This window comes from Ischnura elegans, chromosome 9 (assembly GCF_921293095.1).
Source record: "Ischnura elegans chromosome 9, ioIscEleg1.1, whole genome shotgun sequence".
Classification (NCBI taxonomy): domain Eukaryota; kingdom Metazoa; phylum Arthropoda; class Insecta; order Odonata; family Coenagrionidae; genus Ischnura; species Ischnura elegans.
The window spans coordinates 21,155,885-21,172,857 of NC_060254.1; the positions used below are offsets into that span (position 1 = coordinate 21,155,885).

Here is a 16,973-nt window from a genome sequence, read left to right on the forward strand (position 1 = left end):
CCACGCTGCGAGTTTTCTGTGCCACAAAAAAACCCCTTTGGACTATTTGATAAAATAATATAATAAATTTCCAAAAAGTCGGCAGATAAATGCTTTATATCTCAAGATTAATGCCCTTAAAAATATAAAATAGGTCGAGAAAAAAAAGAAATATATTCAGTAATCAAATACTGTTCGTATAGTGTAACGAGGAAGTTTTACGTGTGTCTCACTATTGTAAACAAACCGCCATGTTGTTTGTTTAAACAAATGAATTAAAATTAACAATCGTAGTGAGGAGGGAACAATGGTAGTGAGGGACGTGGAATGAAAAACTAACAGAGTCGTGTATTGAGAAAGCTAAAAGATAGACGTGTTCTAAAAAGATCGGGAGAAAGCTAACATAGTGGTGTATTGGGAGAACTAAAAGAGAGACGTGTTCTAAAAAGATCGGCAGAAGGAAGAAAAGGACGCAAAGAAAAAGGAGGCGCCTACGAGAGAGAAAGATCGCGGAGGAAGAGATACGGCAGAACTCAAGTCAGTTCGTATAAACCTTTCGCCTTTTACCAAAGATTTCCGTGGCGGGAGTTCAGTTGTATGTAAAGACAATTTTTGATTGTGCACATTGGAACACAAAGGGAAATTACGCAATATATATGTATAATATCTGATTGTAAATTGGGCCCAATTAGTCTTATTTACGACATTTTTAATATAATTTGTAAAAAGTGATTTTGGTGCATGTTATTTCTAAATTAAGTGTATATCTGTACCCCAGGTTAACACAAAATAAAGCAGGTCACCCGGCGTTGCTTGAGAAGGTTAGCACCCAGAGAATTGGGAGACTTGGACCTTGGAATTCATGATCACATGGTAAGATTTTTAGGCAAAGGAAAAAAGCAGGTATGAAGATGGTACATATATGTAATAGCAAACAATGGAAAAACGATTTCCGTATTCCGCGCACGGGAATAACTTATACCCCGCTCCACAACATTGATCATGATGTGAATACCTTCCGTAAGTTTGCAGACCAAAAACGTTGTATGAACGCTAGCCCCGGCAAAAAAGTTTGCACCGAGAAGATTAATAGTTAAAGGTAGAATCCTTAGAGTTATGTCTTCAAGAAGAGTGCCTACCTGGCGAGATGTTCAGCCTCAGAAGTTGCATGACGTGACTTCGCAAACAGTAATGAGGAAACGACGCAAAGGACGCATTGGATACGAGCAGAAGTAGTACTACGGGCTTAGGGAGCGTAAGATACACCAACGCACTAACTCTGGTTGTGAGACCTCGTTTATCCATTTTCCCGTACACATAGCACTTTCGCGCGAAAGGTGGTAAACAAGAAGCGAGCGTAAGCTGTATACGCGTCACACCGCAGTGGAGGGAATTCATGACTCGGGAAGAAGGGCGGGGGACAGAAGGAGGATCTGATCTGACGACGACGAGCAACTCACTGGACCGTTCAGACGGAATGGGTAATGGGTATGATGGGCGGAATTACGGGATCAGGAGGGACGGCTATTCTTTCTCCTGCATTTACTCTAATATTTCCAGACATCAAAATCACTCCAAATTTTCATCCCAAAAGGGTAAAAAATTGTCGAGCTTTGAATGTTTTTCCGGCTTCCACATGGGTTCAAAACTCCATCGTCGCCAATGTTTACAAGAGAGGCCTGCTCATTGTCTTCAGGGAAGTCTATTGAGACAGTAGTCTTCAAAACGCGACGGTGGTCTTTCCTTCATTCTGTCTATTATATCCTATTCTCTACCTCCCCCTCCGTCGCCTACCAAGCACTTTTCCCTCTAGCACGGTTCATAACATCCCCTTACCGCTCAGCACTCGCTCCATCCAACCCTCCGTCACCTCCGTATCTAATATACAGTCTTTCTCTCCTCGAAAACCACGTTTAGAACTTCGTCATCCCTCTTCTTAATGGCGCAGCGAGGGGTTTTGGGGGGGATAAACCCCCTCCTCCCTCAAAGGGCTCAGAGAAATTATAAGTTCAATCCATTTTACTTCACTGGAATAAAGTATAAAAAAGTATAAAGATAATAGAAAAGTATAAGGATGAAATAAATATCCCTCAGAAAGCCGTGAAACTCACCATTTTGAACAATTTATCTAGAAAATTTCCCGGGGACGGGCCCCCGCACCTCCTGCTTACTCTGGCAGGTATTCCATACCCCCAGACCCCAAACTATTAGTTGCGCTTAAAAACCCTCCTAGCTTTAATTCCTAGTCGCGCCCCTGCCTCTTCTTATCTGTCTGCCTCTGTTAGATAATATATTAGGGCTGAAAATGTTATTATCGAAAACAGAATTGGTCAAGTTTACTTCAAGTAAGTATATACTTCTTCTTTTGAATGTTCTAAAGTAGCAAAATTGTTAAAGGAAAATTTCGAGCCGCTTATTAAAGGAATTAAGCACTTTAAAAACTGAGCCTTCCTATTCATATTTAGGGGCCTCAGAAAATTAAGACTCTTGGTCTTCACTTGTAGAGGTCTCAGTACTCGTATAATCTAATCCATCTGTCCCTTCCGTATCTCAACTAAAATCTTTCTCGCCTCGCCCACCATGCCCGAAAATTCGTCATTCCTCTTTCTGAGCGTTTTTAATTCAGCCCCATTACGATCGATATAAATTGGCTAGCACAACTCCCTCTTCCCATTAAACTTCGTCCTAACAACCTTCCCTGTCCTTCCACACTGCCGTCTCATTCTAAACAACCCTTTTCCCACTGAATCTTCTTCTTGCGCCCATGAAAGGCCTTATTTTCACTTTAACGTCGCTCATACTTACCCATCTCTTCCCCTTCTCGTCAATTTCTCACTTCATTTGACGCTCTAAATGTGGCCTCACCTTTCTCCCTTTTAAACTGTCTGCGCGTATGTTTAAACCCCCCCGGGTAAGTACCCCAACGCCATATCCCTTCAAAACACGATGGAATTCGTGGCTATGCAGAAACCGGCCACTCGCCTCTCACAGGTTCTTTCTCAGGTCCTAAAGTAGTGATTGTTTTCAGTTTTAGACCATTGTTTCGGGTTTTGCCATATTAATAAATACGATACGACTTATGAAAATGAATATCCTTCATATATGCACATGCAAATATTTGGGAAACTCCGACCAAAAAATATTAAATATAAACCCAGTTTCGCTTTTCACACCATCCTCAGCTACAATTTTGGGTTTAGATAGGTTTACAAGTTTACAATGGAACTTGTGAGCAAAAGACATTTTACTATGGATCAAAATATTTTCCCAGAAAATGGACTTGCGCCACATTCGCCATTTTAGAAAATGTATCTTCATCTCATCGCGGTATATTATTACAATTAATTAATAAATAATTATTAGACGGTAATTTAACATTGTTACCCGGGTGAATGATTAAAGGTAGCCATGATGTAAAGTAAAGATGTCAGCAGCGCAGAAATCGGAGACCATACCTTATTTCATTTACTTTATTAAATTTTCTGGAACAGAAAAATTTTAAATTTCATCTTAACTTACAGCATTCGAACTTTTTAACTTCAATGATTTTCATTTCATGGAATTTTCATTTTAACTTAGATTATCTTCGGTAGGCAGTTTTCGGAATACGGTGTTACAAAAAAATAAAGAAGATCAAATGGATCAATCGTTTGAATCATTTGAAAGTCCTAAGAAGAGTTGGATAGATGTTTTTCAAAATCCTTGGGTAAAAGATTGGACATTATAATCGGCCACATCATTATACACAATGTTACGATGAAAATAATCGTTGAAGGGCAAGCGGAAATGAAGATCGTAGTAGGAATGACACAGATGAGATGCACAAAGCAAGTGATGGAGGGTGTAAAGCGAAAGAATTATGCAGGAGTGAAAAGATTAGCTGATAGGAGATTTGAGAGGAGAATCGCATCAAACCAATCTCAGGCCTAATCACTAATTATGATGATGATGATGCGAATTAATTCACGCACTACATCCACAGAGGAAATCTTTTGGCATCCCATTCGTGTCCTAGATGAGCCATCTGATAATGTCTCAATAGATTTTCCCTTCAAGTCGACTGCGTCCTTTAATACATCTTCCTGAAGTAGGTCTGGTAGACGTTCGAACCGCGGAGGTCATCCGACTCACCGCAGGCTACATTACCGCAGCCACTTGGCAGTGTCACTTCAATGAATTTCCCTCCCCGTCTATCACTTGCCCATAGGTACATCACATTGCTTCCCACGTTAACACCGTCCATATATTGCTTCTCGTCGTCAAACATCAGTCTATCTCTAGCCTTCGGAATTCCCGACCTTTACGGTATTCATTTGATGCATCTTGGTTCAACTTGGCTTACTATGCGCAGTAATTACCTAGCAACGGAGAGCAATGCAAGGTGGTGTATCATATCGAAGATGGATAAATTTATGCGTATTAGAGAATTTTAATTTCCGCATGACTTTAAGGGTGGAGTATACATACCGGTAAATATAGAAGGTTACTCAATTTTCTCCTTATTACCAACCCATATTCAATAGTTTCTATAGGAAAATGCGATTTGACACTTATGCGCTTATGTAAACTACGAAAAGTACCAATTTTCAATAATATTTGGTGATAACCAAATGTTTGGTAATCACCAAATACAAAGGTTTCACTGTTAATGGTGCCAAGTATGAATTGTACACACAAAATAACATACCTCCACATGAGTTGAATGCCGACTTGGTTGATTTTCCTTTGAATCTTGCTGATTGCCATATTGCGCAATAAAATGTGTTAGGTAATCATTACCAAATAGCATGACATTTGTTCTTAAAAAGTTAACAATTCTTCTAAATAATCACAACGAGTTTTCAATGGAAAAAATAAATAAAAATACTGAAACTGAAAGGACGTAACATAAAGTTTCACCATATGTATGGAATTTCGGCGGATGCACCAATGGTACCATTCAACTATTGACAGAAGGTAATATATGCTTCATTGTGGAGTCAATAAAATCTGAAGTAAAACCGTTGCCATATCAAACATTATAAAATTATATGGCAATGAATAGCACAGAGTACACCTCATTAGAAAAATCCATATTCATGGATATAAATTCGATCCACTTTCGTTTTCCTATAATCCCATTACCTAGAAAACGCTAACGCAAGTATTAAGCAACGGCAACCAGTAAGTATTTGAATTCGATGGAGAGGAAGCCAGCGAGACATCCGTCCTATAAATTCAGGGAGTGAGGGATTCAGAGACTAGGATAATATGAAGCGAAGGTTATGTAAAACGAAGACCTTTCCTCATAATCTCCATAACAAGATTCTACATGCGCCAATTATACACTATTAATATAGACTTTAAAAGTAGCTGCATCACTGTCTACTCGAAGAAGACCAAAGCATACAAAAATAAATAGATTCTCGGGCATTATTCCGTTGCCTTGTACTTGCTGATTTTATATGGAGGGCTATCTACAATTTTCACAAATGCCATGAAATAAATACTTTGATCAGTGAATTAAGATCCAATAAACTGAAATATCCCACGAAAAATTATTTTCGCGAGCATGTAGAATTTGAATTTATTCAAATACAATCTAAATTGTGGGTGGCAGTACAGGGTCTAATAACCTCTCTCAAAATCATAAATTCTCTGACTAAATAAAACAAAATATTAAGCGAAAGAGTTAACATTCTGGTTTCAAAAACATGTAAGGTCAAATTATAGATCTAAGGGCTTATTCATTTTGTCAAGCTTGTAAGAAATGGGCGTTTTGACATTCCAAATCTAGGCACGATAATCTCATAAAAATACAGCGATTTCGCATCTTTTGATTCGTCAGTATTACTTTCATTCATCATTCATTACTTCAACGAAAACAATTTCAACTGCAATATGGTACCTCTAGTAAACAATTTTACACTCTAGACCTTACTTCCTAGCTTCACTCCATAATAATTCCAGTGTAAAGAGAATAGAATGTCGTTGTAGTTTGCTTAATTTCAGTGAAAAGTCTCTGTGCTAAATGAAATAACACTTTGAGCTATCGGGAGCACGTTAAAGCGAAATATAACTGTGAGTATAATACTATATACCAATCGAAGCACTTCAAAAATCTAGTTCCAATTTCACATCGCCAGAAGCTGGTTCAAACTCTGTTATTCCCATACTTTGACTATAATTCATTCGTTTTCTCAAATATTGACTTAAACTATACATTAAGCTGCATCGTCTCCAAAAATCCTCTCTGCGTTTTTTGGTCAATATCCACGTCATACCTACATAGGAATTAATAAAATGGCTGAAATTGGTTGAATGTGGGAAACAGCAAAAGGCTTTATGGTCCTGAAATGCGAAACCCCACCCAAATGTATGAAAATTACGAGAGATTTAGCTACAGGAAAAACATCCACTCGTGTCACCAAGTCACCATTAGTCCCGAATTTCCTTTCTTTCTCATTTGAGCACTCTTTCCTAATTCCAAACTAAAAGTAATGTTATCGTTTACTCGTAAATGTTACAAACTCTTGGGGATTACTATGCTGCAGGAAATCATGACTGATTACCGATGTAAAATTGCTGTTTTTTTAATACGTTGGCCACTCATAGTTGACTGCTATTAATCAGCTATTATTGGTTTTTTACGTAGCTGTAATTATTTTTATTAATTCATTTTATTGTAATTATTTTCTTTTTGTGCTCCAGGGAACTTTACTATTTACTTATACTTTACATATACTCTATACTTCACTGTTTTGGAACTTATAGTTCAATATAGACAATTTTCAATATTTCAAAACTGGTATTTTGGGCCCGTTAACACCTTCCTATCGCCATTTAAAAATTCATTTACCCCTGGGGCCACAACAAAAACACTACAGACTGAAGATGTCATCGTTCGAAATTGAAGGCCACGAACTACTGTGTAAAAAAATGAAATGGAGGCAGAAAAAGAACAAACGTTTCCCCATCTATTTCCAATTAAAAATGGAGTGTTGCTAAGTGCCCGTAGGTAATTTACATAATATAATATGCATGCAATTTATGCATCATTTATGTTTTTTCAAGAGAACGAAATATATCCTTTCAACATAATAGAAACTTATCCAACACTTTACATCTTATTAGCTGGGAGCACCTTTTCTATATGCATGTACATAGTAACTCATTATAAATGTTGATAACACATCCATCACGCATTATTCCGAGGCCTTTGAGCGAAACCGTGTAACATTACATTGCAATCGTGAAAATATTTCACGTAAATTGCCTTGTCATGTTCTGTGAAATAAAGACTTGTTTTCAGCAGCAATATTCTCAAACATATTTCATCCCAATTTTTTTCTAGAATATATTTTTTCATCAACGTGGATTATGTCATCGCGCCTTCCATGATTCTGCTGTTCATTTAGCTTTTGCTTCGAATTATTCAACAGATTCAATTCGTCCATCCTCCTCTTTGCATTACTTTGCTCACAAACTTCTGCCTCTTCACGACATGGGCCAAGAGAGTTCTCTCAAACATCTCTCTTCAATTTCATCATGCACCTTCTCCCCGCAGCCTTTCCTCTCTCCGGAATTTCATTGGAGATCTTTCCATCTCTTTGATCTTTATCATTCTTCCACGACCCTACATTTTCCTTGCTTCCAATCTCCTCCGTCATCTGCAGTCATTATTCCCTCTCGGTCGTATGTATGAGGATTCTCGTGAACGCGTTTTAATGAAGTGGCTCATGAATTCCAAACTAATATTGCCGGCTATTCGTCAGCTTATCTCATCCTACAATGTTTTTTTTGGCTCAGTAATGAAACTCGCTTCTTCAGCGTCGAATGGTCCCCCTCCGTAAATAGAGAAGTTGTACCTACTACTACTGCGGAATTTTTCGCAGCCATATAAATCGAGTATGATTTTCAAATAATTTTCCGACAAGCAAATATTTTGTTGTCCATGGATACCGTTAACTTATCATTTTGATAAACATGATTTCTACTCCTTCATCGTTACATTTACCAAGAAACAGCAATGACTATTAGTGCCAATATTCTCTCCAAGAGCTATTACTTATATTTTTGTCCTCTTTCCAACACTGGAACCCCATTTCAACTAAAAATACTAAATTCATGATCAAAATTTCTAAGTTTCCATAAAAAAATTTGTTATTTGGCCTTTCTAGTCATACACTTTCTTCTCCAATAGCAAAAGAGGAGATACTAACGTTAATAGAGTATAGTAGGATAAATCAAAATCAGAAAACAAAACCTGGAATGAGTGAAAGAGGAAGCCGAATAACCAGCGATGGATCGATTAGGAAAGAAATAGTCAGAAAAATAGCGCAGGCAATTCAAAACATTCGAAATGTTGGTGCAACCGAAGAATAATGAAAATATAATTGATAGACCTAGGAAGTAAACTTGTAAAACAAGTCTTTTAAAAACCTGCAATAATAAGAAGTCGGGACAACTTAATCGGCCACACCATGAGACATAATGGCCTGATGAAAACAATCGTGGAAGGACATGCGGAAGGAAAGAAGGCCAAGGGACGGCCCCTATTGAGTTACGTAAGACAAATTACTGAGGATTTAATCTTTCGTCAGGCGCAATGTGCCTGACAGGCACAGGTGTGAGAAAACATTATTAACCCTTAGCATGGCTCAGTGTTACACCTTGAAAGTTTAAATCACCATTATAAGTGAAGTGGAACAGTGGAATAAGGTTTTTTTATAATCATCGAATACCACTGGTAGATGAAATGTTTATCAATTTGGATGAAAAATTTCTCGGGATTCCCATCGGGTGTGGTATTGGGTTAACTCCCCCAAATATAAAAAAATAAGAAAATGAATAAATAAGTACCGTAAAAAGTACCATGAAGAGTATACCCTTGAAGACGATGGCAGACTCAGCCATTGAAACATAAAAAGGGAGAATTAACCCAATAGCACACCCGGTGGGAATCCCGAGAAATTTTTCGTCAATCTATAAGCCGGGAAAACCTTAAATTTTATCAATTTTGTCGAGAGTTTGCTATGATTGCTTTCGTATTAAAACAGTGCGTAATAAGGAATTTTTTTTCCACTTATTATGGAAGTGGAATATCTTTATACACTAACTCATCTACAATGGAACATCTCTATATGTCATCTCTATCAGTCTACTCTGTGGAACTTCTCTATATCTAACTTATAGTGGAACATCTTTATACGCCGTCACACGGATCAATCCAGAAAAGTGCGACTGAACGTGCCCTTAAGGCTATTAAGAATTATTATATGTAGTGTATTTTAGCATGCGAATTCCATAAGATCAGTGTTTTTTTTTACTTTGCTATCTAATTTATCTAACAATGCTATTCTTTTGCTTTTTTTGTGTCATTATTTTGTTTAATGAGGCTGAATAATCCGCCGTTGATCTGTCGGTAAAAATGCAAAAGGTGCTGCTACGACAAAAAGCATCAGGGGTCTATGCCGTCAAATGGCTCGGAGAAATGAAAAAATCTTCGCGCCGTGCCCGTCAGATCTATTGTGCCTGACGGAAGGCTGAAAGAGATGTAACACGACACCATGAAAAGGCTATCAGATAGGTGAAACAAATGCAGAGCTGCATCAGTTCTATCTAAGTATTATTGACTAATTATGACGGTGATTTCTATGGAATGAAATGGATGTTTGGTGTGAGTCTCCATTCATCGCATGCATTTCTTCAATCGCAGTCTTCCGCAGGAATGAAAAGCAAAGTGACTTACTCGCCCACAGAAACATAACTTTGAGGAGGTATACCAAGAGCTAAGCGAATGTAAATTTCTAACACGTAAGTAATAAAAAATCTTCAATTATTATGATTTGAAATTTAACCTTATTTTGTTAGAGCACATGATGCACGTTCCCAAATTGATAAAATAGCAGATACTATCAGTCAACTGAATTACCATGTCAGGGAAATCACATAATAAGTGGACAAACAATTCCTTACTACGCACTGTTTTAATACGAAAGCAATTACCGGAAACTCTCAACAAAATTGATAAACATTACATCCCTCCAATGGCATTCGATGATTATAAAAAAAAACATAAACCGACTCATTTGCACAGATTTACCCTAATTAAGAATATATATTGGAACCAACAAGTCCATGACATTTTTTAATGAAGTCACTATTACTTAAAAGTTAAAGTATGTATCAATTAAAACTTCATTGCACTTACTTCTTATTTTATTTATCTCCACCAAGGTATTCTCTTCCTTTGATTATTGTGGTCTTTTGTTTAGTGATATACCGAAAGAGCTGAATAAAAATTAGTAAGGCTAATACATTCACGTGCAATATAAAAAGGGATGCAGTCTTGCTGAAATTTTTACTCAATACAATGCCTTAACCTAATTAAAGTGGAAGGCGCATCGACGATTTTGATAAAAATGTTCCAGACAGAAGACGGTGATATAAACGCGAGACACTGTTTACCGAATTAAGAAATAAGTCCCTTGGAACTTAGTTTAGTGGCTACATTATAATTGTATCTAACACAGTTGCCGATACCCTTATTAAGCCCCAAAAGCCGAACTAAATATGGTCTATAAAACGTATTCAAGGACATGAATTACTATCACATTGACAGAAGTCATTCATTTCAATTTTAATTATCTCAAACGATATTACAATATAGAAGAAGATGAGGGCATACAATGGAATTAAGTAAAAATCGTCTTCCCCAGCTGAGTCTATAACCTATATGATTGAATCACCGTGAATCCGTCATACCCATGATATCAAGGGAGATGACTGAATACAAATGGCCAAATATCATGCCTTCTAATTACAAAAAGTAATATAAAAGCGTTTATAATTGTCATTCAATTTCATTTGAATTTGTTCCCATTTATACATAGATATACAATACATGGAGGGGCGTGCAGGAAATAGCACTCTATATGTAAGAGCCTTCTGCAGATGAATACACATCCTGTTTCTTGAATCACCGTGAACACGTCAGATGTACGATAACACAGGAGTTAACTGAATATAGATTGGCAGATATATATTATGGATTTCACTGCCTAAAATGATAATAACTCGATAAAAGTAGTTATATAGTTAAGTTCGAACTTGTTCCTATTAATACATAGACGTTGATGTAGAGGCATGTAATAGAACTCAATGGTAAGAGCCTTTCGCAGATGAATTCATATCCTGTTCGGTTGAAATATCGTGAATTCGTCAGATAAACGATATTACGGACGATGACTGAATGCGGATTCGCACATATTATGCTTTCCACAGCTAAAAAAAATGATAAAATCCCATCATTTTTCCCGTTCGACACTTTTCGACAACGAGATCTAATCTTCCGAAAAACCATTTCCCTTTCATATTCTTTCGCCCTTGACGCAAACTCCCCCCCCCCCCCCCCCCAACCCTTCTACCACCCCCTCCTGCTATCCCCTTTCCAATAATTTCCCATCTCTAATCGGCCGTCCCCAAATCACTTTCCCCCTCCCACGCATCGCCTGGGTCTTTCATCTCCTTCCATTCTCCCCTCCACTCGTGGCCACGAAAAAACACTTCTGCTCCGCTCCTCCCCACAACCACCAACAATGACCCAACTCAAACGTCATCGGCTTAAGAAAAAAATATCACCATGGTTGCGACTACGAAAAAATCACGGTGACACAAAAAAGACCAAAATTTCGGTAGGGAGCTTTCTCATAGTTTGAATTCTCAACTAAAAGGATTAACAAAAAAGTGTTTGTTAAAGATCACTTAAATGTGTTTATACTATTTAGCCTCAATAAACCTGTGGCGAGGTGTAATAGGACCAAAACCGCTAGCAAAAATTAAAAAAAAGAAAATTCCCGAACTGATTGTGAGATTCACATAACATTAGCCCAAAAGTGTTGCATATGCCCCATTCATCCTATCATAGAGGAGTATGCTATCTACGAACAAATGCTTCATAAGTATTTCCCAAGCAAAACGTCTATCTTACATTACAGTGTTATTACAGTATATTACTTATTATGTATCAAATGTTCACTTAAAAATATTTTTGTTATTCAATAATGTACTATGTATTACGATTGTTTTCTGAAGGTGATCCCGCCAACAGGAAAATAGGCCTCTGGAATCATCTGAAGCTCTATCATTTTTTACCATTGTCCCTGCCCGGAAATCCGATTCGGAAAATTCGGAACTCCAATTGGGAAACAGAAAGAGGAGAATGAATTCTGTGTAAATGAATAGCTAACTCATTTGCGTTCCTCTATTTTGAATTAAAATTTTGTACGCTGAATACGTCGTCAAGAGAGAATTGTGGGATAGTTATTTTTAACTCACGTACTTTATTTTTTTACTTACTTACTACGTGGACCCTTTTTTACTTACGTACTTTATCGCAAGCATCCATGCCCTGAATAGGGCCAACCTACCCTGATAGGAATCGAACCCCAAACCTTCGGTCATGCGGGCGAGGTTCATAAACCCCACCACCACCAAGGCCGGCGTGACATAAGTTTAACTTCGAGTTTTGATCCTGGAGATCAATGGTCTGGGTCCTTTTTAAACATTTTTTGATCACGCCCAAACTGCTATTTTCATCGATCTAGCGATTCGATCAATGGATTATTCTTCCTCATAGGACAATCCTCTAAAATCGATGGCACAGTAATGGCTTTACCTGGTTTCGCTATTTAGTGGACCCTTTTCGCTTCTATAGCTTTAAGGTGTTTTTCACCGCCCTTCCAACCCTTTCCCTACCCCAGAGGCGTCGTCGGGCTCCTATCGCGGCGGCGCCTCTTTCCTTTTTCTTTCCTCTTCTCCCCTCCTCTGCTGATCGGGCGTATAAGTCACGGACTTGGTTCCTGGCCCCGGTGGTTGTATCCTCGAAGGGCTCCCCTGAGCCCTCACATCTTGTTATTTTCATCGTCTAAGCCGCTTCTGGTCAACGTGATCACCAGTCTTTCAATGCCTACGTACTTTTTCACTTTTATCTTCCCCTTTTCCCTGAGTGAGAAACTACCCACGCCTCCGATTTTGAATTCGAATGAAAAAAGGATGAAAGAGGGGGGCGGGGGATATCGGCCACCTCGGAATTAATTTCGCGGATTCGGGTCGATCCCCCTTCCGGCCGAATTTTTATTGACGACGTCGATGACGTAACGGACACCGCAATGCTTCTTTTTTTTCGTCCGTCCCGATGTATTCCGGCGCACAAGTATTTTGAAGGGCGATCAAATTGTTTGGAAAAAGGACACGTGTAGCCGGAAAGGTCGAACAATTTGTTATTCGTTCGCAACTAATGCGAGGACATCTTAATGTTTTCGGCTCACTGAATTATTTAACTCGCCGCTAGTTGTTGTTAACTTATAATTATGAGTGAAAAAAGAATTTTGCATAAAACAAAAGGTTTATCCTTTAAAGTTGTCAGCTTTTTCCGCATTCAACGTGTCTTACTTTACCCAGGAAAAAATCCTAACTTCCCCTGACTTCACCAAACACTCATTTCGATCACCACAAGAAAATTTTCGAAGATAAGAAGCAAATTAAATTCAAAATTAGTATACCAAATAACGTAATTAAATCAATCCAAAGTCAAAATATGGTGTCCATTTTAATTGACGAATACAATAAGTTTTTTTATTTCAATTTAAGTTTACCGGGTCTAGCCACGGTGGTAACTTTACGTAGTCACCCGCAATGCAGAAGTTGTGCTAAAATTCCACAGAGAAAAAAATCATTCGCCTTGATCGGAACAGCCCTCCACAGAGGGTAATGACGCCTCGGTAGCTTCACTGTCTAAAGCACTTGACCGGGATCCTATTTCTTATTCCTGTCGAGGTGAATGATTTTTTCGCTTTTGGGTTTCGCTCAAAGTTTTTCAATGCTTACAATAGAAACACAAAATAATTACCATGCTAACTTAATTGAAGAAACACCGAACTACTCTCGAATTTAGCAAGGCTCGGATATTTTAAGGTTCAGTATCAATGGGCTGACTTGAATATAATAAAGCATACTTGTCAAACAGAAAAAAAACTCAAAGTGAAGGATCATTAATTCCAGTGTAGGCCCTAACAGGCTATAAAAGACGCAAATAGAAATATCTGGATAGCTCATAATAGCTAAGACTCTATCACATCAAATAATAGAGAACGAAGGACTACCTAGAGTCAGATGAATTATGAGCCATTTAAAATACTTATTTCCATCAACAATAAGTGCCACTATTACGTAGGTAAGGACGCCTCTACTTCGGTGGTAGATATAGATGCACTTTACAGCCCTTAGGCCATTAATACGGACAGCAATTCCCATTCATTCGCCAGTAAAGCAGAAATAGAAAAACTGAACTGCACATTATCCTCGCACTTACAATTTTCTGAAGTGTATTGTGTTAGGCTGAAAGCAATTTCTCTGACCCAGAACTACTAAAATTTCATTCTGAGCACTAATTTCTTTAATATTTGTCCCAGAATTCCTTAGATATGAAAAGCTAATATTTTTTACCTCTCCATCAGGTGAAAGCCTATTATTGCTATCGCTTTGAGCCTGAGGAGTAATTAAAGACCTTTTGCAGTATGCCAGAGAAAATAAATTCCCCAATAGCTCTAAACCAAGTAGCAATTCCTATAAAGTACATTTTCTGATTTTTTTCGCCTAAAAAAACCGAAGGAATGAATATTATTTTCCTCTCTAGGGGACTGAAATTTGAAATTACAGTAAAATTTCTTCCTGCCACCATTAACCCCTCATTAGTGTGGGAAATTTTTCCATTGCTACGGAATTAATCGCTCATTAATTAACTTCAATTTCCCTCACCGCAACTCTTTCGCCTCACCTTTTAATAGAGACCAAGGCAGTCGACAGGAAAAATCCATTTATAACGAAGGTGCTCCGGATATATTTTTTTAGCACATAATATGGCGTACCTATCGCAACTAAAAAAAATAACCCGTTCATGATATTTTCCGCATAATGAGGTGGCAATGACCCCTTCGTCTACACATGGCAAACATTCCTTTTTGGTGGGAATGTCTCCGCTATCTATTCTACCGCGCAGCAGGAGTTTCGAGTTCCTTTCCTACAATAGACAGGTGGCATATATTTACAGCTTCCAGGGGATGAAGGGCAAGAATGAATAGCGCAGTTCACTGTCCTTTCAAATGCGCATAATAAACCAGTGTGATGAATGAATAGGGAAAATTAATGTATACATACTTTCGAGATCTTTCGGAGAGAATTGGAGCAACTCAGCGCCCTGAGGTAACCTATTTTGTACCAAAATTATAACGAAGATTTCTCCACATTTTTTACAGCATAAAAAGATAAACAGGGTCCATACAAAATTACTACTTTCAAATTACCAGAATTTTCTCTCATTTATTATTTTTCTTAATTTCATTGAGTTTATATTTATGGCAAAGCAGCCTTCGGAATCCATAGAAACATGTAGCAAGGTTTATACACAAATAAAATATATTTATTCGAGGAGAGTGACATCTTTCAGTCGAAATTCAAAATCAATGCAACATGTTAAATTCAAGCAGCCTTTGCTTGAAAATCAGAGGAGATTAAAAATTACACAAATTATCTCAGAAAAACTAAACAAATTTTTGCCAACGAAACGGTATTCTGTATGAAAAACTATGAATTGATGAGCTTCTAACGCAGAATGGGATATCTTACTCCACCAAATAAAAAATCGAGAAGGAAAGAATTTGGAATTCTTTGGATTTATGGATAAAGAAGGGAAATGCACATAAGAATCCGTCTAGCATTTATTAAAGCTTCTCATAGTTCAGGGAAAATACAATATCTTTCACGTATCTGTTTATCAAAATATCTCCTTTAGTTTATTGCTTCTGTTGGACCTGGATATACAGTGAGGCTATATTATGTGTCGCTCTCTATCCAACGTAATCCAAGCAGCTAATCGAGCGTAATGAGATTAATGACAACAGTAAGGTGATGTATCAGCATAATGCCCAGCAAGCTGCCTCAATAGGCGAGAAGCTCAGATGTTAAGACACCAGCCGTCTACAAAAAAAAACGGGGCAGTCGTGGGACTGGCCGACAGAAGTGAAAACTGAAATAATTATTATCCATTTATTTTTTATATAGATTTAATATTATTAAAGAACTAATTTTTCTAGTAATACTCATTTTTCAACAAAAATTGAAATTATTTATTCCAGCAAACTGTTTATTATTAAATTTATATAAAAAATACGCTGTGTATGAATAGAAAGTAACATCATTTATATATTAAAATATAATATGCTTTTATTTCTTTTATTTAATATGCATTAAACCTATAATTGTTCACTATGCACATAAAAGAAACTGCCTTAAATTGTACTGACCCGTATTTTCAGAGCGTGTACACTCTTCTGCACGTTCATGCACGAGCTCTTTATATTTAATGAACTTATACAATATACACTATAGATTTTTATTTTCAATTTTAATATTTTTAAAACAAAAAGACTTTAACAGTCTATATATTAACAATATATTAACAAAGTGTATATATTAATCTCTATTAACAGTCTACAAAATAATACGCACTTTATAGAAAAAGTACACGTGTACAGTATAGAACTAGAACCAGACAGATGCCAGTATTCAGTACCTATGTAAAAGTATAGCGGTGACGCAACCTATACCATTGTATACACTATACACACTATGCATATGTATATCTCGCTGTAGCGGTGACGCTCACGCGAATTCTATGCTTTTTCCCCATCCCGTAAAAGTGCTTAACGCCGCTAAAGAATTTTTCACTTCAAAAAGCAGAAGCCCATACTCACCTAGCATTTATTTAGTCCTTTATTGTTAGTGGGAAAAACGATTTCTTATACCTATCCGTTCGGAAATATATTTCTACCTTCATTTACCGTTTCTGTCAGACCTGGAAATATAATACGGTTCCCATATGATGTTCTCCTTGTCTTTTTCAAAATATCTATTTTCAATTGCTCATTTCTAGCGTGTAACCTCAGAGAGAGTAG

General features: G+C 37.4%; 1 pseudogene; it reads left to right on the forward strand.

Annotated features, from left to right (window-relative positions):
* Positions 1 to 501: 501 nt before the first annotated feature.
* Positions 502 to 614, forward strand: LOC124166146 (annotated as a pseudogene).
* The last annotated feature ends 16,359 nt before the right edge of the window (positions 615 to 16,973 follow it).